The sequence below is a fragment of the Scyliorhinus canicula genome, chromosome 14 (genome assembly GCF_902713615.1).
Source record: "Scyliorhinus canicula chromosome 14, sScyCan1.1, whole genome shotgun sequence".
Taxonomy (NCBI): Eukaryota; Metazoa; Chordata; class Chondrichthyes; order Carcharhiniformes; family Scyliorhinidae; genus Scyliorhinus; species Scyliorhinus canicula.
Genome location: NC_052159.1, coordinates 154,293,230 through 154,314,474, shown reverse-complemented (window position 1 = coordinate 154,314,474; position 21,245 = coordinate 154,293,230). Strand labels below are relative to the sequence as shown.

The window sequence follows — 21,245 nt, the reverse complement described above, 5'->3', positions numbered from 1 at the left end:
CATTTTACAGCCAAGAAGGCACTTTAGAAATGTGCACTGCTGCAATGCAGGAAATACAGCAGCCATTTGTAAACAGCAAGCTCCCACAAATAGCAATGTGATAAATCATCAGATCATCTTTTATGATGTTGGTTGAGGAATAAATATAGGCAACTACATCACAGAAAACTCTCCCCTGCTCCTCTTCGAATCCCCTGGGATCTTTTCGGAGTATAGGAAATAGAAACAGTAGTAGGCCATTCAGCCCCTCGAGCTTGCTCCACCATTCAACTAGATCATGGCTGTTCATCTACCTCGACGACGTATCCCAGTGCTATCCCTGGATGTCATTTGTAGCTAGAAATCTATCGATTTCTGTCTGGAACATGCTCAATGATTGAGCTTCATCGACACTCTGGGTAGAGAATTCTAAGGATTCACCATCATGAAATTCATCCCATCTCAATACCAAATGACTCATCCTTGATTCTGAGACTGTGTCCCCCATGTTCGAGATCCCCTTTGACATGGGAAATATCCTTTCTGCAACTACTCTGCTAATCCCTTAAAAATGTGTAAGTTTCAATGAGGTCTCTAATTTGTCTAAACTCTAGAACATGCAGGCCCAGTCTCCTCGATCTCTCCTCATTGAACAATCCTGCTCTACCAAGAATTAGTCTCAGTGCATTCCCTCGATGGCAAGTATATCCTTCCTTAGATAAGGAGACTAATACAATGCACAATGCTCCAGGTGCAGTCTCACCCAGGTTCTGTACAATTGGAGCAATGTATTTTTACTTTTGTACTCAAATCCTCCTGTGACAAAGGCTAACACACCACTTGCCTTCCTAATTTGTTTGCTGGATTTGGATTTCGATTGGGTTTATTGTCACGTGTACCGAGGTTCAGTGAAAAGCATTGTTCCGCTTACAGTCCAGACAGATCGTTCCATACATAAAAAAACATAGGACATACATAAATACACAATGTGAATACATGGACACCGGCATCGGGTGAAGCATACGGAGTGTAGTGCTACTCAGTGGAGAAGATGTGTGGAGCGATCAGTTCAGTCCATAAGAGGGTCATTCAGGAGTCTGGTAACAGCGGGGAAGAAGCTGATTTTGAGTCTGTTCGTGCGCGTTCTCAGACTTCTGTATCTCCCGCCCGATGGAAGAAGTTGGAAGAGTGAGTAAGCCGGGTGGGTGGGGTCTTTGAATATGCTGCCCGCTTTCCCAAGACAGCGGGAGGTGGGTGTAGATGGAGTCAATGGATGGGAGGCGGTTTTGCGCGATGGACTGGGCTGTGTTCACGACTCGCTGTAGTTTCTTACAGTCTTGGGCCGAGCAGTTGCCATACCAGGCTGGGATGCAGCCAGATAGGATGCTTTCCATGGTGCGCATGCTAGCTTTAAACAACCATCTGAGAGAGATGAGGCCTCAGTTGAACATCTAATCTAAAACACTACAGCACTCCCTCAGTACTGAACTGGTCTGACAGCCGATATCTGATCTTCAGGTATCTACAGGGACTTGAACCTTAATCTCCTAGTTCAAAGACAAGAATGTCACCCACTGAATCACCAAACGATCAATCTTCTGTTTGGTGACATCTTCAAAACCCATTGATCACAATCGCCCATTGTTCCTTGTATATTTACACTGGGTAGAGTCCATCACTGAGAGAATAGTTGAGGTAAGTGATCAACAATTGAAGACTGCGTCTCTGTGAAGGTGCATGTTAACCTGGCAATACAAGTGTGCACTGAGCGTTATCAAGTCTTCCTCAAAGCAAAAGTCAAATTCATGCGTAACAAAATAAGGATTGATGGGGGAAATTCTTACTTTCATTTGTGTGGGATTATAATCTCTGCAAAGTGCGGACAGGAAATTCCAATCAGATGCTGGAGATTCCCTCTGAATGCGAGGCAGGTGTTTGAGATAGGGGGGTTGAGCATCGATACTTTCATTATAGTTGACAGTTTGCAAAAGCATTTGGACTGGTTGTACAGGCATGGAGACAAATGGCGAAATGAATATTAAAACGCAATCTTCAAGGTAATGTATCAGATATGGATTGAAAACAAACAGCCCAGCGAATGGGCAGCGGTCTTGAATGGGCAGACAGAAAAGGGAAAAGCATGGCAATTCAGGATTCAATGGAATTCTGGGGAGGATAGCGGTGTATTGGGAATGTGACTGTGCCAGTAATCTGGAGGCTCAGACTAATGATCTGTAGAGCTGGGGTTTAAACTCAATTAATAAATCTGGAATTGAAAGCTAGTCTCAATAATGGTGACTATGGAACTATGGAACCCCCCTATCCCAAACACCTGCCTCGCATTCAGAGGGAATCTCCAGCATCTGATTGGAATTTCCTGTCCGCACTTTGCAGAGATTATAATCCCACACAAATGAAAGTAAGAATTTCCCCCATCAATCCTTATTTTGTTACGCATGAATTTGACTTTTGCTTTGAGGAAGACTTGATAACGCACAGTGCACACTTGTATTGCCAGGTTAACATGCACCTTCACGGAGTCAATAATGGTGACTATGGAACTATTATCGACTGTCCTTTCCTGCTCTGGCCCACATTTGACTCCGGCCTCTCTGAAATGCCCGGGCAAGCCTCTCATCTCAAGGGCAACTAGGGATGGGCAATAAATGCTGGCCTTGCCAACGACACCTCCATCTCATGAAAGAATAAAGAAGAAATGACCAAATCCTGGCGTAAATCAGATTGGGATCAAACCCAGGCAGATTTTTAAAAGCACAAATAATAATAATAACAATCTTTATTAATGTCCCAAGTAGGCTTAGATAAACACTGCAATGAAGTTACTGTGAAAAGCCCCTAGTCGCCACATTCCGGCGCCTGTTCAGGTACACAGAGGGAGAATTCAGAATGTCCTAACAGCACATCTTTCGGGGCTTGTGGGAGGAAACCGCAGCACCCAGACTCCACACAGACAGTGACCCAAGCCAGGAATCGAACCCGGGACCCTGGAGCTGTGAAGTGACAGTGCTAACCACTGTGCTACCGTGCCGCCCATTGTATTTGGCAACGATCAATTGATAAGTGAAAGGAATTTTAAAAGACACATAAAGCTCATTTGCAAAACAAGGGAGAAGATTTTCAGTAAACATCAGGAAATATTTTTCCCTTCCTAGATGAGAACTATGCAATGGCTATTTTTATTGTGCATTCCAAAACATTGGAAATATATTTAATGGATTTTTTTTAGATCCACAATCTCTGGAAGGACATTTGGTTTTTGGAATCTTCTGGAACATTAATCTTGTACCTTTAACACTATTTTCCCATTCAAATTTTCAAGTACTTTCCTGACCACCAACTCCCCCCCCCCCCCCCCCCCCCCTCCCCCACACCCATCAAGTTAAGTGGCTGTTTAGTTTCCGATACATTGAATAATCTGCTGTGTAGCCAAGCAACACGAGGATTGTCCGAACACAGCTTTGTTCCATACAATAACAACTTACATTTATACAGTGCCAGTTACAGCAAAATGGCCAGGGGGAATTCACAGGAGCTTTAGGAAAAAAACTGACCCTGAGATATTTGGAGACAAGTCAGGAAAGTCCTGGACGAGGAGGGAGAGGGGCAGGGAGAGAATTCCAATACTTGGGGCCCAGGCGGCTGAATGCAACTCCAGCAACGATAGAGCGATGATAGGCAAGGGGTCAAAACTGGAGGGGGGGGGGGGGGGCAACGATATTAAAGGCTTGCAGGGTTACAGGCAGGGTAGAGACAACGGAGCGATTTGAATGTAAGGGTGAGAATTTTAAAATCAATGTGCTTCTTGATCAGACTAACGCACGACATGGAGTTGACGGAGGTGGCTAATTTGGAGGCACAGGTGGTCGGCTTGAAAAATGTTCACCTTGCATCCTGGATGCAGTCTGTTCCTGTCCTTCAATTTTAGTTTACTGTTGACATAATCTTAAATCAGTTTAATTTGAAGGCGCCCGAGTAGTTCCAGGTCTTCCGTCAGTCCGCCCAAGGTCGCGAGTCTCTCCCCTATGTAAAAGTCTCTGACTGCTAGCGTCCCCCCATCCTGTCTCCATTTTGTTTTTAAAGGTGGCATTGAGCATGGTTGGCGAGAATTAGTGGTTGCCGCAGATAGTGCACCTCATCTTAAATCAGTTAATATGATCAGAGATTTTGCCAGCATTAAGAAGAACGTTATCAACGTTCAAAAGCTTTGCCTGGTGACCCCCCCACTAGTTTCTAACAGGGCAGACAAAGGAAGCGTTGCCGGCAATCTCACCAAAATTATGAATTCAACATCCAATTATTGAATAATTCTGCCTGCAATAGATTAGATGTTTTAATAATTCAGACATTGAAGTGATTTCCAAATCGAAATCCTGCCCTTAATTTAACAAAGTGACAATCTTATTTAGGGCTGTCCAAATAGACCAGTGGAGTTGGAAAGGGGAGCAGAAGCGTTCACAACAGTAGAAATCTTCTCCTGGGATTGGGTTAAGAGATACCAGGTCAGCTCTTGCTGGTGTGTGGCATCTTGCGGCCTGTCCCATTCGCTGGACTTGAGGACTGCTGAAGAAAGAGACGGGCTGTCGAAGCTTTTCGTCTTGCACCCATCAGGACAGATGCAGGAATACCAAATTTCAACGCCCCGCGAATAACAATTTATACTGGCTGAGAAAGGTGTGCTGATTGGTCGACAAGTCGACCGTGGTTGGCTGAGGCGTTCCACCCGTTGAAATTTGCTAACTTTCTAGCGAAATTGGAGAAGGCGTTTGGAGTTTTACCCTGCGTCTGGACATACCTCACCTGATTGTCCGAGAGTTTGAAGCTGGGTGGGTAAACATATCACCCCAAATTGTTCGGCAAAAATGTAAACGATTTGGCATAGAAGTCCCACTGCGAGTGGTTTGCCGAAAAGTATTTCCACAAAGACTGACCCAAACAGTCTTATACAGCATCCTGGGCTTTTCACAGTACCTTCATTGCAGTGTTAATGTAGGCCTACTTGTGACAATAATAAAGATTATTATTATTAATTCAACACATTTCTCCCTCTCTCCATCTCTGAAGAAGAGCCGCACGGACTCAAAACGTTGACTCTGTTTTTCTCTCCCTACAGATGCTGCCAAACCTTTTGGGTATTTCAGGCACTGTTTTTATTACCGTCCTCCCAATTATTAACTGAACATCTTAGTAAAAACTCTGATGTTGAGTATTTATCTGTTTGGTGGACCCTGTGTTGCTCAACATTTGAATTAGTTTGTCATATTGTCTGCATTTGGATTTCACAGCAGCAACATGTATTTATATTGGCTAGAATCTAGAAATGGGTTGAGTAGTTGGGGGATAAATTAGTTTTATTGCCCTATTACTCCCAAAGCCCTTTCACGTTTGCCGGAATGAGAGGGCCATTATTGTGAGAAAATGAGTAGACTGGGTCTATACTCTCTGGAGTTTGGGACAATGATAGGTGCTCACATCTGGGGCTGTTTAGCACACTGGGCTAAATCGCTGGCTTTTAAAGCAGACCAAGGCAGGCCCGCAGCACGGTTCGATTCCCGTAACAGCCTCCCCGAACAGGCGCCGGAATGTGTCGACTAGGGGCTTTTCACAGTAACTTAATTGAAGCCTACTCGTGACAATAAGCGATTTTCATTTCAATTCATTTCATTGACAGGTGTAACATTCTCCGAGGGCTTGACAGGTAGAAGCGGAAAGGTTGCTTCCTCTGGCTGGAGCCTCTAGAACCAAGGAGTACCATTCTTCTAAACTCCAGAGGACGCAGGCCCAGTCGTCCCGAACTACCCTCATACAACAATCCTGCCATCCCAGGAATCAGTCTGGTGTACCTTCTCTGCACTCCCTCCCTGGCAAGTATATCCTTTCTTAGGTAAGGAGACGAGGGCTGCACAGAATACTCCAGGTGTGGTCTCACCAAGGCCCTGTACAGCTGCAGTAAGACATCCTCGCTCCTGTACTCATGTCCTCTTGCGATGAAGGCCATTTGCCTTGTTAACTGCTTGCTGTACCTGCATGTTTGCTTTCAGGGGCTGGTGTACTAGGATACTCAGATCCCTTTGTACGTCAGCATTTTCCAATCTATCGGCATTTAAATAGTACTCTGCCATTCTGCTTTTCCTACCAAAGTGAATAACTTTGCATTATACTGCATCTATTTATTTGCGCACTCAACTTGTTTAAATCACCTTTCTTTTTTACATAAATTCAGACTATCCAATTCATTCTTTTTTTCCCAATTAAGGGACAACTTAGCGTGGCCAATTCACCTACCCTGTCCATCACTGGGTGTGGGGGGTGCAACCCACGCAGACAATGTGCAAACTCCACACGGACTGTGACCCGGGGCCGGGATTGAACCTGGATCCTCGCGCTGTGAGGCAGCAGTGCTAACCACTGCGCCGCCGTGTCATACCAAGAAGGGGTTCATTAATAGTCTTATTGTGTGGGGTCCTTTAGGGAACAGTGACCATAACACGATAGAATTCTTCATTAGGATCGAAAGTGAAGAAGTCCGATCCGAAACTAGGTTCCTGAATCTAAACAAAGGATAGGAGGAAGATATGAGGTGTGAGTTGGCTAAGATAGATTGGGGAACTTTATTGAGAGGCATGACGGTAGATTGGCAATGGCTAATATTCAAGGAATTTAACCCCAACAGTTCCTTTCTGGTGCAAAAAACCACAACAGGAACAGTAGCCATTATTGATTGGGGGCTTGTAGACAACTCCGACTAATGTTCCCTGTCCCTTGTTGCTTCAGTCCTGGAGGGTTGGCAACCCACCGTGCTGATCAGGAAGGGGGCTCGCCATCGCCTCCTCAAGGGGACAGGCAACATATTGCTGGCCTTTCCAGCAATGCCCACATCTCAAGAACGAATAAAAAAAATAACTCGGGTGCTCAGGAAACTTTCAGAATTCTCTTCCCCAGAGGCTCTGTATGCCCAGTGTACGTTCGGGATTGGGTTTGGTGAGTTTTAGGTTGCAAAGGGATCCAAAGGATAGGGAGGCAGGGCGGGAGGTGGAGATAGAAGATCAACCATGATCTTATCGAAAGGCGCAGCAGGTTCAGGGGGAGGGGGCTTAATGGCCTGTTTCTGCTTCTGCTCTTATGTCTCCTGGACGTGACCTATTGGGGCAGCACGGTAGCACAAGTGGATCGCACTGTGGCTTCACAGTGTCAGGGTCCCAGGTTCGATTCCGGCTTGGGTCACTGTCTGTGCGGAGTCTGCACGTTCTCCCCGTGTGCGCGTGGGTTTCCTCCGGGTGCTCCGGTTTCCTCCCACAGTCCAAAGAGGTGCAGGTTAGGTGGATAGGCCATGCTAAATTGCCCTTAGTGTCCCACAAGGTTAGGAGGGGTTATTGGGTTACGGGGCTAGTGTGGAAGTGAGGGTTTAATTTGGGTCGGTGCAGAGCCGATGGGCCGAATGGCCTCCTTCTGCACTGTATGTTCTATGTACTATGTACCTGTACGAGCTCAACGCTGTTGGCCCCAACAATTGCTTCCTCACCTTGTACACAAAAGATATATTTTCTGTAATTTTGCAGAAAGTCTTGGCCATCACGGTAGCATGGTGGTTAGCATCAATGCTTCACAGCTCCAGGGTCCCAGGTTCGATTCCCGGCTGGGTCACTGTCTGTGTGGAGTCTGCACGTCCTCCCCGTGTGTGCGTGGGTTTCCTCCGGGTGCTCCGGTTTCCTCCCACAGTCCAAAGATGTGCGGGTTAGGTGGATTGGCCATGCTAAATTGCCCGTAGTGTAAGGTTAATGGGGGGATTGTTGGGTTACGGGTATACGGGTTACGTGGGTTAAGTGGGGTGAGCATTGCTCGGCACAACATCGAGGGCCGAAGGGCCTGTTCTGTGCTGTACTGTTCTATGTTCTATGTTCTATTGGCAGGTTGAGGGGCATTGACCAGGTTAACGTTGAGTGTTTGTGCGGTGCTGGGGTTAATGGCGATAGCTGGGTCTGATTATGATGCTGCTGTAATCCCGAGAGTAATAAAGGTTGACAGCTCCAGATGCTTTGCACTTGGTGAGACGCATCGATTTGCCGGTGCAAGATTAACTTAAACTACTTAACCTCACAGCACACGGCAGCCACTCCCCACTCAGCTTTTCTGTGTTGATTTAGCAAATGTGACAAAGGGAGTTTTGACAGAGTAGGGTATGAAATCGAGAGGCTTGTCCACACCTCTCTCCCTCCGCTGTTATTCCTTCCTGTTACAACAGGTGCACGCCATCAATGTCACTCATGGTAAAACATGAAATCAACCTTGATCTTTTACGTGACAGTAACTCTGCAGAGGCTTATCTGATTGGCAGACAGCAGCATCATTGTCTGAATAGCAGCTTGTCTACAACAAGCCTCAAACCAGAATTAGCCCAATAAAGCCACACCTGGTCTATTTCCCCTATTCACAGCGGGGGAAGAAAGTGAGAACGGGCTTAGGGCGCCCGGCGTGGACCTGGGCGCCCCGGTTAACTTACAGGGGAGGCCAACATTGGGAACCGCACTGCGCACGAATCGGTTCATGATCTAACCAGCCTGCCCCCGGTGGCGGGTTCTGGATCCCAGCCAGACCTGCGAGACACCAACTGACACCCATTAAGAACAATCTCCTTCGAGGGCAGCACGGTGGCTCAGTGGGTTAGCCCTGCAGCCTCACGGCGCCGAGGTCCCAGGTTCGATCCCGGCTCTGGGTCACTGTCCGTGTGGAGTTTGCACATTCTCCCCGTGTTTGCGTGCGTTTCGCCCCCACAACCCAAAGATGTGCAGGGTAGGTGGACTGATCGCACTAAATTGCCCCTTAATTGGAAAAATGAATTGGGTACTCTAAATTTAATTTTTTTAAAAGGGGTGATAGGGATGAAAACGAGCTGGCTCCATGAGTTAATGAAATGAAGGCTTTTGTGCTTCTTTAATGCTGCATTTGCCTTCTGAATGGTGAATTTGATTGTCAGAATCATGGAGGCTCTTTAGCCCATCGTGTCTGCACAGCTATCAAGCACCTATCCATTCTAATCCCATTTTCCAGCACATGGCCACTAGCCTGGTATGCTAATAAAGTCACAGAATACAGTAGTAGGTGCTGATTATACACAGTTGTTGCTCAGATGCCAAAAATCAAGTTTCCAGCGATATTTGGGTGTAATCTGCAAAGTTCATCACACGAGGGCAGCACGGCAGCACAGTGGTTAGCACTGCTGCCTCACGGCGCCGAGGTCCCAGGTTCGATCCCGGCCCCGGGTCACTGTCCGTATAGGGTTTGCACATTCTCCCTGTGTCTGCGTGGGTCTCACCCCCACAACCCAAAAAGACAGCAGCAGGGTAGCATGGTGGTTAGCATAAATGCTTCACAGCTCCAGGGTCCCAGGTTCGATTCCCGGCTGGGTCACTGTCTGTGTGGAGTCTGCACGTCCTCCCCCTGTGTGCGTGGGTTTCCTCCGGGTGCTCCGGTTTCCTCCCACAGTCCAAAGATGCGCGGGTTAGGTGGATTGGCCATGCTAAATTGCCCGTAGTGTCCTAATGAAAAGTAAGGTTAAGGGGGGGGTTGTTGGGTTACGGGTATAGGGTGGATACGTGGGTTTGAGTAGGGTGATCATAGCTCGGCACAACATTGAGGGCCGAAGGGCCTGTTCTGTGCTGTACTGTTCTATGTTCTATGCGCAGGGTGGGTGGATTGGCCACGATAAATAGTCCCTTAATTGGAAAAGAAAGAATGGGGGACTCCAAATGTATTTTTTTTTTAATTTCACCACTTGACCCAAAAAGAATATGACCGATAAGAGACCTTCCGCTGGCCAACTCTCCAGGATTGGCATGACCCCCCCCCCCCAAGGTGCCCTCTGGCCCAAGCCAACCAGTGCCATCTTGTTGGCTGGGATGGTGTGTGTGCGGAGTGTAATGTGTGTGTGCGGCTGGGATGAGTGTGTGTGGGGAGTGTAATGTGTATGTGCGGCTGCAGCTTGTCAGCCTCATGAGTGTCAATCACGGACCCGGCGAATCCTGCACCGTTTCTCATTGAAAACAATTGTGTTCCACGTGGCCCCGGTGCGAGCCCCTTAATGGTCACTGAATCGGTCCAGGTGCGACGCCAGTTTGCTTTTGCGGAAGTCCACCAACCCTGCCCCAGCGTCAATCCAGCCCAAAGTCTTTGAAAATCATTCTAGAATCCTGCTCTTTTCTATCGTTTAGAATATCTCCAGCATCTGTTGTCCAAATTTACAGGTTGAATATCAAATGATTTTAGTTTTTGTGACTCAATTACCGTTGTTGGTCTTCCCACACCTGGTAGGGAACAAAGGCTGACTTGCATCTGTTTCCATAGCGAGGGTTTTTTCAGGCACGGGTTTCTAGCCTGTCGCCAGAGGCTTATACCTCGTCTGTGCATCAAGCATGGCTGACCACCCCCGCTTTTACCCTCAGCCAATGGCGCTTCTGGAAGGATTCGCAGGTCGACGCACTCAACCTGTTTGGCCACGTTATGAACGCACCTTCCTGGGCCGTCAGGTCCTGAGGTGGGAAGCGTTGGGGGGGGGGGGGGGGGGGGGGAAGGAGGTGAAGAGGCTGGAACCCGGAGCTCCGGCTTAGAGGCAGAGATGCTAACCCACTGTGTCACAAGATGTCCTTGTGTGATTCAATATCTTGGCTAAAGTTTATTTGGTAACTAGGCAACGGCATTTGCAATCAGGTAATAAATTAGGAGGCAGGTGTAAATATGAAATTTGCATTCGTTATTCACGAATGTCAGTCGTGTTTTTAACATCAACATATTCACATTTTGACATGAAACAATTGTCGGGGAACTCGTAAATGGATGTAAAAATGCCCATGCTGTTGACACAAATATGGGCTCTGTGCTATTAAACATAAATTGGTAACACTGAGAAATGAAGCATTTCAGCAAGCCATCATGAAAATAATCTGGCTGCCTGTCAAAATTTGCAAAGTCAAATTGATTAGATCACTTTAAATAGGCAAAACTCTACTTTGCCAGCTCGCCATGTCTGAATGTTGAAGCGGGAGTGAGTTGAGTTTAAGGGCACCTTAGATAGAACGCCAATGGAAAAATAAAAGGTCAGGATGCAGAGGCAAATAGGTCTGTGCCAGTATTTGTACTGAACACAAGCCTCCTCCAACCTCTAGTAAACCCTATCCTCTCTCCCTCATGTGTTTATCCAGTTTTCCCTTAAATGTATCGATACCATTCACCACGACCACTCCCTGTGGTAGTGAGATCTCACATTCTCATCACTCCCTGGGTAAAAGAAAAGGTTTCTCCTGAATTCTCCATTGGATTCATTAGTGATGACAGGCTCCTAGTTCTAGACATTCCCACAAGCGGAAACCTCTTCCCCATGTCTGTCAAATCCTCTCAGAAAAGTGCCTGATCAATGTTTTCTGACAAATGTGGCCTCTCAGATTTGGTGTTGTGCTCATCAAACTTCCTGCGCCTTCTCCAGTGCCTCCAAATCATTCGGTAATAAGGAGTCCGGAGCCACTTCCAGGCGCAAGGTTCTATACGCGTTTAACATAAATTCCCTGTTCTCCCATTACATACAATATTTTTTTTAAATGCTCCCTCACCCACAACCCCAAAGTTAAACCTCACGTTGAGGTACGTGAACAAAAAAAGGGGGAAATGAATTATGGAGTCTTGTCCGATGTAGATTAAACTGTTTGTACAAGGGACGTTCTAGAAACTCCGAAGCATGGGAGTGGGTATCACATCCATCCCGTTCAGTGGGAGGCAGCTAGTTGGCAGCACCAATTGCATAAAGGTCCCACTGTGTCGACTAATTTTTTCAAGGAGTAAAAAGCAAAAAAATGGGCCGGCAGGGATGGCGCAGTGGTTAGCACTGCTGCCTCACGGCGCTGAGGACCCGGGTTCGATCCCGGCCCCGGGTCACTGTCTGTGTGGAGTTTGCACATTCTCCCCGTGCCTGCGTGGGTCTCACCCCCACAAGCCAAAGATGTGCAGGGTAGGTGGGTTGGACACGTTGCCCTTTAATTGAAAAAAAATGTCAAAAGAAAAATCAAGGGTGGGATTTTCTGGCCCCACCCATTCCAGAGCCAGAAGTTATTGCCCGAGGTCAACGCACCTCTCGTTGGTCAGTCACATTATCAATTCCCGTCAAATGAAATAAATATAACCCTCTTTAGAAGCCACAGATGATGCCTCTCCAAACACGTTACCATAGAGAATATTAATGCCTTCACCAAATGCTGGTTAATTGTTGTTTTATCCCCCCCTCTAGCCTGCCTCTCCTGGCTCTCTCTCTGGCAAAGATCATTTGTCCGCATCACCGTCAGATACCCAGCTCAGTAACTGGTAAGCCCCGGTGGTGACAGTCAGATAGCTATTCAACTGGGGGATCGTCAGAGACAAACACAATCTTGGCCTTAAGCCAATTGTCATTGAAGACACAAAGGTTCACTCAATTAATTCCTGGGGGTGAATGAGGCAAGATTATATAGACTGGCCCGTTATTCTCTGGAGTTTAGAAGAATGAGCGGTGATGTCATTCAAACACACAAGTCCTTCCAGGGATCAACAGGGGAGATGCAGGAAGGATGTTTCCTCTGGCTGGGGGCTGTCTGGCACCAAGGGACATAGTCTCAGAAAAGGAGGAATTTCATCACTCCGAGGGTGGTGAATCCTTGGAATTCTCTACCCCAGAGGCCTGTGGAGACGCAGCCACTGAGTTTATTCCAGAGGGAGATTGACAGATGTCTACATATTAAAAATAGCCGGGATACACAGATAGTGCAGGAAAATAGTGCTGAAGTAGAAGGTTAGCCATGATCTCATTAAATGATGGCACTGTCTCGAATTGGCTGAATGGCCTCCTCCTACTCATGTTTCTTATGTTGTTCTGTAGGGTTCATCGATCCCGGCTCCTGACTAACCCAGTGATGACAGTGGCACCCTTTAACAATCATAGGGCGGGATTCTCCGAGCCTCCGAGCCAAAATCGCGATCGGCGCGGGGATGGAGAATGGGCGTCGATGCTGAAATCTGGCACAACACTGCTCCCGCGATTCGTGCACACGCGACCTACGTGGAACGCCTAGGGGGTCATTGACAGAGACCCCCCACGGCGAGTCTCCAAGTGTAACCGGCCGAGTTCCCGACGACGTGGGTCTCTCAAGGTCCTACCCGTCGGGAACTCAGCGTGGTGGCTGCGGACTCAGTCCACCAGTCCCCCTGGTGGGGGCGGTGGGATCCTTCACCGGGGGAGGGGCCTCACAGACAGCCAGGCGATCGATGGGGGGCCACCGATTCGCGGGCATGAGCGATCTTGAAGGGGGGGGGGCATTTCCTCTTGGTGCCGGTCCGCGGTGTGGGTCTGCCATGTCGCGTGGGGCGGCCGTGCGCATGCGCGGACCCCCGACCGGAAGTGCAGGGCCCCGTATCGGCAGACGGAGCTGTGAGGAGCACTCCGGGGCCCTGCTAGCCCCCTCCAGGCAGGAGAATCACTCTGAACTTACTCCAGGAAAGTCCAGAGTGATTCGCCCGCATTTTCACGCTGGAGTGGGGACAAAGCCCCATTATTGGAGAATCCCACCAAGATGTCCCAAAGCACTTTACAACCGATCAGACAGGCCAGCCAATCTGAACACAGCAGAGTCGCCCCCCCGCATACCCCCATTGTCGGAGTGGCCGGATAACCTGGCTTTTTAAGTGACGCTGATTGAGCATTAGTGAAGGACCCCAGACAGCAGGGAGGATTCACTTCATCGTCTATGAAATAATGGACACCTGCATCTCTCACAGCCGCCCCAGAGGGCTGACGAAGGTCTCGATTTAATGTTTCACCTGAAAGGCAGCACCTCTGACAATGCAGCACTGCCGCGGCGCTGCGTTTGGGGGAGCGCCGTGAGGAGCTGGCGTAGCTCACTCTGAGCTGAAGGCCTGACCCACAGCCAAGGCCAAGACTTATTTTTTTTCTCATTTCCCAAGTCATTTCAGTTTCACTTATATCGTTGTAAAATTGCGAGGCTCGGATATCGAAGCCAAAGCAAGCAAACTGCACTGACAGAATTGTTAATAATTTAGACGCGGCATCCTGGACGGCCAACAGCAGCATCATAACCAGCCAGGGCCAACCTTCACAAAGGTGTTAATAATGTACGCCTGTACATGTAAATACTCACTGCTGACTGGGTGTGCCACAGTCGTGATCAAAGCGAATGCTGATTGAGAAATTGTTGGCTCGCGGTGTCTGATCTACCGTCTATTAAGTTAATCACCAAGCTCCGCTCCTACCTCATCCATGCCTTTGGTACCTCCAGATTCAACAATTCCAATGCTTTTCTGGCCGGCCTTCCGCCTGCCATCCTGGTGGCACGTTAGCACAGTGGTTAGCACAGTTGCTTCACAGCTCCAGGGTCCCAGTTCGATTCCTGGCTGGGGTCACTGTCTGAGCGGAGTCTGCACGGTTCTCCCCGTGTCTGCGTGGGTTTCCTCCGGGTGCTCCGGTTTCCTCCCGCAGTCCAAAGATGTGCGGGTTAGGTGGATCGGCCGTGCTAAATTGCCCTCAGTGTCCAAAACAGTTAGACGGGGTTACTGGGATCGGGTGGAGGTGTGGGCTTAGATAGGATGATCTTTCCATGGGCCGGTGCAGACTCGATGGGCCAAATGGCCTCCTTCTGCACTGTAAATTCTATGATCCTACGTACACTTGGGCTGGTGCAGGGATCTGCTGCCTATTGCCTAACTCACACCAAGCCCGGTTTAATAATAATAATAATCTTTATTATTGTCGCAAGTGGGCTTACATTCACATTGCAATGAAGTTACTGTGAAAAGCCCCTAGTCGCCACATTCCGGGGCCTGTTCAGGTACACAGAGGGAGAATTCAGAACGCCCAAATCACTTAACAAGCACGTCTTTCGGGACTTGTGGGAGGAAACCGGAGCACCCGGAGGAAACCCACGCAGACACGGGGAGAACGTGCAGACAGTGACCCGAGCCGGGAATCGAACCTGGGACCCTGGAGCTGTGAAGCAACAGTGCTAACCACTCTACTACTGCGCTGGCCGCATCACCCCACTGTGCTTGCCAACCTTCACTTTGTCCCACAGTCCGACAATGCCCAAAATGTTCGAATTCTCATCCTCGTGTTTAAATCCCTCCCAGGTCTCGACCGTCCACATCCGTGATAACTTCTCCCAGCCCCTGAAACCCCTCTGAGATCTCTCTACCTTTTTAATTCTGGCCTCTTGCATGTCTGCCGATTTTAATCGCTCCATCATTGGCTGCGACACCTTGGGCTCTCTGGGCCTTAAGCTCTGGAACTCCCCCCCGAAACCACTCAGACCCTCCCTCTCCTTGGCGGAGGAGGGACGCTGGAACTCCGGGATGCGGGAGAGGAGCGAATTGGAGAAACGCAGATGTTTCACTGCGCCCCCATCCTGACTCATGCGGCGGGAGGAAATTGCAGGGAAAGGGAGATGGGCGGGGCCATGGAGGAATTTCCAAACAAGGGCGAGAATTTGAAAATCGAGCCCTGGCCATCTGGAGCCAATGTGGGTCTGCGAGCAGGGAGTGGGGGTGAAGGTTGAACGGGACTGGGTGCGAGTTGGGATAGGGTGTAGCCGAGTTTGGGATGAGCTCACCGTTATGGGGGATGGGAGGCCAATCAGGAGAGCATTGGAATACTCGAGACACACGGGAAATGGCCTGGGAAACACTTCAGAGAAAGTGAAAATCAGTAGTCATGGTGCAATGTAATCAGAGCTGACAGGTTGAAGTGAAGTAGTTAGAGGCAAATACGTTTCCCGCTTACTGTTATAACCTTGATTAGAATAAGTGTCCTTAGTTACAGAAATTGGTTTCAGAAATGATTTCAGCTACTTCGCCTCAGGCAATGTTGTTGCACAGAGCTCTGTACATTGAAGGCACATTTAGCACAATATTTTTCCTACCTCTCCATAATAGCTTGATCCAACAGGCAGTGCAGCACTCCCTCAGTACTGTGCTCCCTCAGTACTGTGCTCCCTCAGTACTGTGCTCCCTCAGTACTGCGCTCCCTCAGTACTGCGCTCCCTCAGTACTGCGCTCCCTCAGTACTGCGCTCCCTCAGTACTGCGCTCCCTCAGTACTGTGCTCCCTCAGTACTGTGCTCCCTCAGTACTGCGCTCCCTCAGTACTGCGCTCCCTCAGTACTGCGCTCCCTCAGTACTGCGCTCCCTCAGTACTGCGCTCCCTCAGTACTGCGCTCCCTCAGTACTGCGCTCCCTCAGTACTGCGCTCCCTCAGTACTGCGCTCCCTCAGTACTGCACTCCCTCAGTACTGCGCTCCTTCAGTACTGCGCTCCCTCAGTACAGCGCTCCCTCAGTACTGCGCTCCCTCAGTACTGCGCTCCCTCAGTACAGCACTCCCTCAGTACTGCGCTCCCTCAGTACTGCACTCCCTCAGTACTGCGCTCCCTCAGTACTGTGCTCCCTCAGTACAGCGCTCCCTCAGTACTGCGCTCCCTCAGTACTGCGCTCCCTCAGTACTGCGCTCCCTCAGTACAGCGCTCCCTCAGTACTGCGCTCCCTCAGTACTGCGCTCCCTCGGTACTGTGCTCCCTCAGTACTGCGCTCCCTCGGTACTGCGCTCCCTCGGTACTGCGCTCCCTCGGTACTGCACTCCCTCGGTACTGCACTCCCTCAGTACTGAGCTCCCTCAGTACTGCGCTCCCTCAGTACTGCGCTCCCTCAGTACTGCGCTCCCTCAGTACTGCACTCCCTCAGTACTGCGCTCCCTCAGTACTGCACTCCCTCAGTACTGCTCTCCCTCAGTACTGCGCTCCCTCAGTACTGCGCTGCGAGTGACGCCCTGGGTTTTGTCCTGAAGCCTCTTGTTTTCTCATGACTTCTTGACCGAGAGGAGAGGGCGTTACTCACTCAGTCACAGCTGTTACAGGGGTTATTTGAGTTTTAACCTTCTCCTCCAGCACTTTACGGAATTGAAACCTGAAAGAATAAGTTTTACTGTTTTCAGTTGGAAGTGATTTAACTCTACGGGAAGATCATAAATTCTCAGAATTCTCAGTGTCACTTACATCAAAGAGGATTTTCTCCTGGCTGGTTACTGACCTCCCTGCCAAATGAATCACAAGAAAACTGGAGCTCATTGTCCAACTTTATTGCTAAAACACATGTTCATAGCAGAACTGACACCGTGCCCACCACCTGAAACATTCACTCCCTCCACCACCGACGCACAGTGGCAGCCCGTGTGTACCATCTACAAGTTGTACTGCAGCAACTCACAAAGGCTCCTTCGACAGCACCACCCAAGCCCATGACTGCTGCTGCCACCTAAAAGGACAAGGGAAAGAACACTTCCACCTGTAAACTCCCCTCCAAGCCATCCCAACTTGGATATCTAGCGCCGTGTCTTCACTGACGCTGGGTCAAAATCCTGGAACTCCCTTCCTAACAGCATTATGGATGTACCTACACCACATGGGCTGATGCAGTTCAAGGTGGCGGCCCACACCACCTTTCGAGGGCAATTAGGGATGGAGAATAAATGCTGGAGCAGCCAGCGAAGCGCACATCCCATGAATGAATAAAGATAAAACTCAGTTGATCGCCATTCAGAACTCAAACTGAAGCATAACTTCAATTCTGCACAGTGGTAACGCCAGAGTGAGGGAGGGAGTCCTGCTCCAGGATACAGTTTACCCTTGCCCATTCCTGGCGCAAAGTTTTATATTTAATCCCAGGTCTCAAAAGACACACACGACCCTTCCCCACTTGTATGTCCGACTGCAGCCTGTACTCAACGTAGCGCTCTCCACGTATTCACCAACGTGTTTTCAATGTTCAATTCTGTTATGGGCCAGGGTTTAGAGAACCACAAAGTGTACATTGGAGTTCCCCTGACCCACAACTTTTAATAGATTGTGGTATGGGGAGCACACGGCCCACTCTACAGGTGTGGTACAGCAGAAATGGAAAAGTATTTTTTAGAGCAAAACAATGTTTATTCTATGAACTCAAGTTAACCTTTTTAAAACATACAGTGAACATTTTAGCAACCATTAATTCAAATACAACCCCCAAAGAATACAACACTAAGTAATCCTTTAAGCTTTCCTTTTAACATCCATTAGACTCAAAGCACCTTTTACCAGAAGCACATCAGGTTAAAGTCACTACTGTTATTAGTTTTAATTCACCAGGATCAATTTACAGTCTTTAGATTACAGAGAGAGACTCATACACCTTCTGGCTGTGACTGCAGCTATCCAGCTCTGAAAACAAAACTAAAACACAGCCTGCAGCAAACCGCCTAAAACAAAAGTAAAAGGCTGACAGACAGCCCAGCTCCACTACTCTCTGACATCACTGCAGCAATAAACACCCATTTCTTAAAGGTACTCTCACTACAAATATTGAAATACATACCCATTTATAAATAACCATTTCTTAAAGGTACTGTCACATGACAGCTTGCAAACAGAATCACAGAATTGTTACGGTGCAGGAGAATGCTACTCAACCCATTCTGTTTGCACCGGCAAACATCTTTTTACTTTCCAAACATCTCTAGCGCCCCCCAGGAAGGATGTTTCCAGTTTAAATGTACCCAACATGAAATCGTGCACGTGGCAATGCACAATAGGGTTTGTCTAGTACCCGTCACAAAATGGAAATTTCCCCCCAATTGGCAACACGCAATGAGCAACCATTCTTGAGAATAGGGAGGGCACTTCGATTGTTTTGTTATTTCAGTTCTGTATCTTTCAAAGGGTCGAATATCTGCGACAATGATTTAGTAAGAATCTGCGCCTGCAAGATCTTTCTTCATTCGTTTTGGGGAAAGCTGCACATGTCCCACGGCATTCCACAGGACAACATTTCAAACAAAATCTGCCGCCAAATCACAGAAGGAGATATTAGAACAGGTGACCGAAATCTTGGCCAAAGGGGTGGGTTTCAACAGGCGCCTTAAAGGAGGAGAGTGAGAGAAGGGGTCGGAGAGGATTAGGGAGAACATTCCGGAGTTTAGAACCCAGGCAGCTGCCAATGTTGGAGCAAAGGAGTGAGGGGTGCTCAATAACAATCTTTATTAATGTCACAAGTCGGCTTACATTAACACTGCAATGAAGTTACTGTGAAAAGCCCCTAGTCACCACACTCCGACGCCTGCTCGGGTACACAGAGGGAGAATTGAGAATGTCCAATTCATCTAACAGCACGTCTTTCGGGACTTGTGGGAGGAAACCGGAGCACCCGGAGGAAACCCACGCAGTCACGGGGAGAACGTGCTGACTCCGCACAGACAGTGATCCAAGCAGGAATCGACCTTGGGACCCTGGTGCTGTGAAGCAACAGTGCTAACTACTGTGCTCCCGTGCCACCCAGAGAACAGAGTTGGAATTGCCCAGCAATCTCAAGAGGGCCACGGGGTTTACGGAGTTTGGGAGGGACAAGGACATGGAGCGATTTCAACACATGGCTGAGAATTTGTAAAATGTAATCAAGCAAACGTTTCAGGAAAATTTTAAAAATTAGGCCCTCTGCCCTCTCTGGCTAGTGCTGTTTGGGGAAGGTTTAAACTGGATTGGCAGGAGGACGGGAACCTGACAGGGAGGTCAGATTGGAGGGAGGCAAAACTGATAACAGGAAGTAGAAAAGAGGTATACAAAATTAGAAGGCAGAAAAAGTGAAGGCAACCATCAAATAGGATCAGAATGATGAATAATGTTAAACGGATAAAGTTAAAGGCATTCTATCTGAATACATAGAACATAGAACAGTACAGCACAGAACAGGCCCTTCGGCCCTCGATGTTGTGCCGAGCAATGATCACCCTACTCAAACCCACGTATCCACCCTATACCCGTAACCCAACAATCCCCCCATTAACCTTACACTACGGGCAATTTAGCATGGCCAATCCACCTAACCTGGACATCTTTGGACTATGGGAGGAAACCGGAGCACCCAGAGGAAACCCACGCACACACGGGGAGGACGTGCAGACTCCGCACACAGACAGTAACCCAAGCCGGGAATCGAACCTGGGACCCTGGAGCTGTGAAGCAACTGTGCTAACCACTGGCCTACCATGCGTCCATTTATTAATTGAAAATTTGTGTTTATCTGACAGTCAAGGAGAACGCAATCGAGCAATAAAGAGCCTGTTCATTCTGTACTTGACGACGGAATGGGGGGCTGCTTTCCAAAGATCGACAATGAGAGGCCAATGGCAGCAGTGTGGGGGAGGGGCTGTGGGAGACGAGTGACCATGTGACGTAACCTCCAGGCCAAGCACAACTGGCAACCCAGCCCAAAAGGAAGGGGACAGAGACGTGAATTTGAAGTGTTAGCCACGGTGCCACTGTGTCACCCTGTCCAAATGGGAATTCAGGAGAAATCTCCTTCAGTGGAAATGACGTTGCCTATTTCAAACATGTAAGCACGGCCTGAGATAATCTTCCCGGCGACACTCTAGGATAGAAGGTTTGAAGTGAATAACTTCCAAAGCATGCAAAAGGTCAGACTCAGCAGGCGCCCCTGTTAAAGGCATACTTTGAAGTGTTAATTAAGAGGCTTTTGGGCAAGAATTACAGATCTGTGACTCAATAGCATTTTCAAATGGAGTTGCTCAATACTAATGGGCCCCCGCGCTGGTACAGTCAAAGCCCTGTGACCAGGATTAACAGAGATCCGCATTGTACCTCTGCGGGGACGAGTTAAGAAAAAGCAACCGATGATTTGAAAGAAGCCTTTGGTGGGTTGGGGGACAAGACGGGATTTGAGGAGGAAATGTAAAGGTGAATGCTGAGCTGACAACGTGCTGGGTGCTGACTGGCTGCACAGCTCTGCAGTAGCAACACTGAACTCTGGAATTCGAACACTTGGTTACGGACTTTGCCTTTTTAATGACGTTTTGTTTTGTGGCCGTCACATTAGTGCTAGAGGCTGGAGCTTTTCCCCAACGTGGACAGCCACTTCCAGTGACCAACACTGCCTGATGTGGAAAGCAGTGGAAAGTTCCAGTAGATTTGCCAATTTATTTGCAGAAACCACAGGAACATAAAGAGACCATTCAGCCCCTCCAACCTGTTCCGCTATTCGGTTAGTTTATGGCTGATGTGCATTTCATCGCCATTTACCCTCCTTGGTTGAGAAACCTTTAATGTTTGGAATGATCTGTCTGCACTGTACGCAGAACGATACTTTTCGGGTGGTTAGCGCTGCTGCCTCACGGCGCCGAGGACCCG

The 21,245-nt window shown here is 48.6% G+C and overlaps 1 protein-coding gene across 1 annotated transcript in view; it reads right to left on the bottom strand.

Moving 5' to 3' along the window:
* The window catches only part of farp1 (FERM, RhoGEF (ARHGEF) and pleckstrin domain protein 1 (chondrocyte-derived)), a 279,415-nt gene that overhangs the window by 165,332 nt on the left and 92,838 nt on the right, over positions 1 to 21,245 (bottom strand). The window lies entirely within an intron of this gene.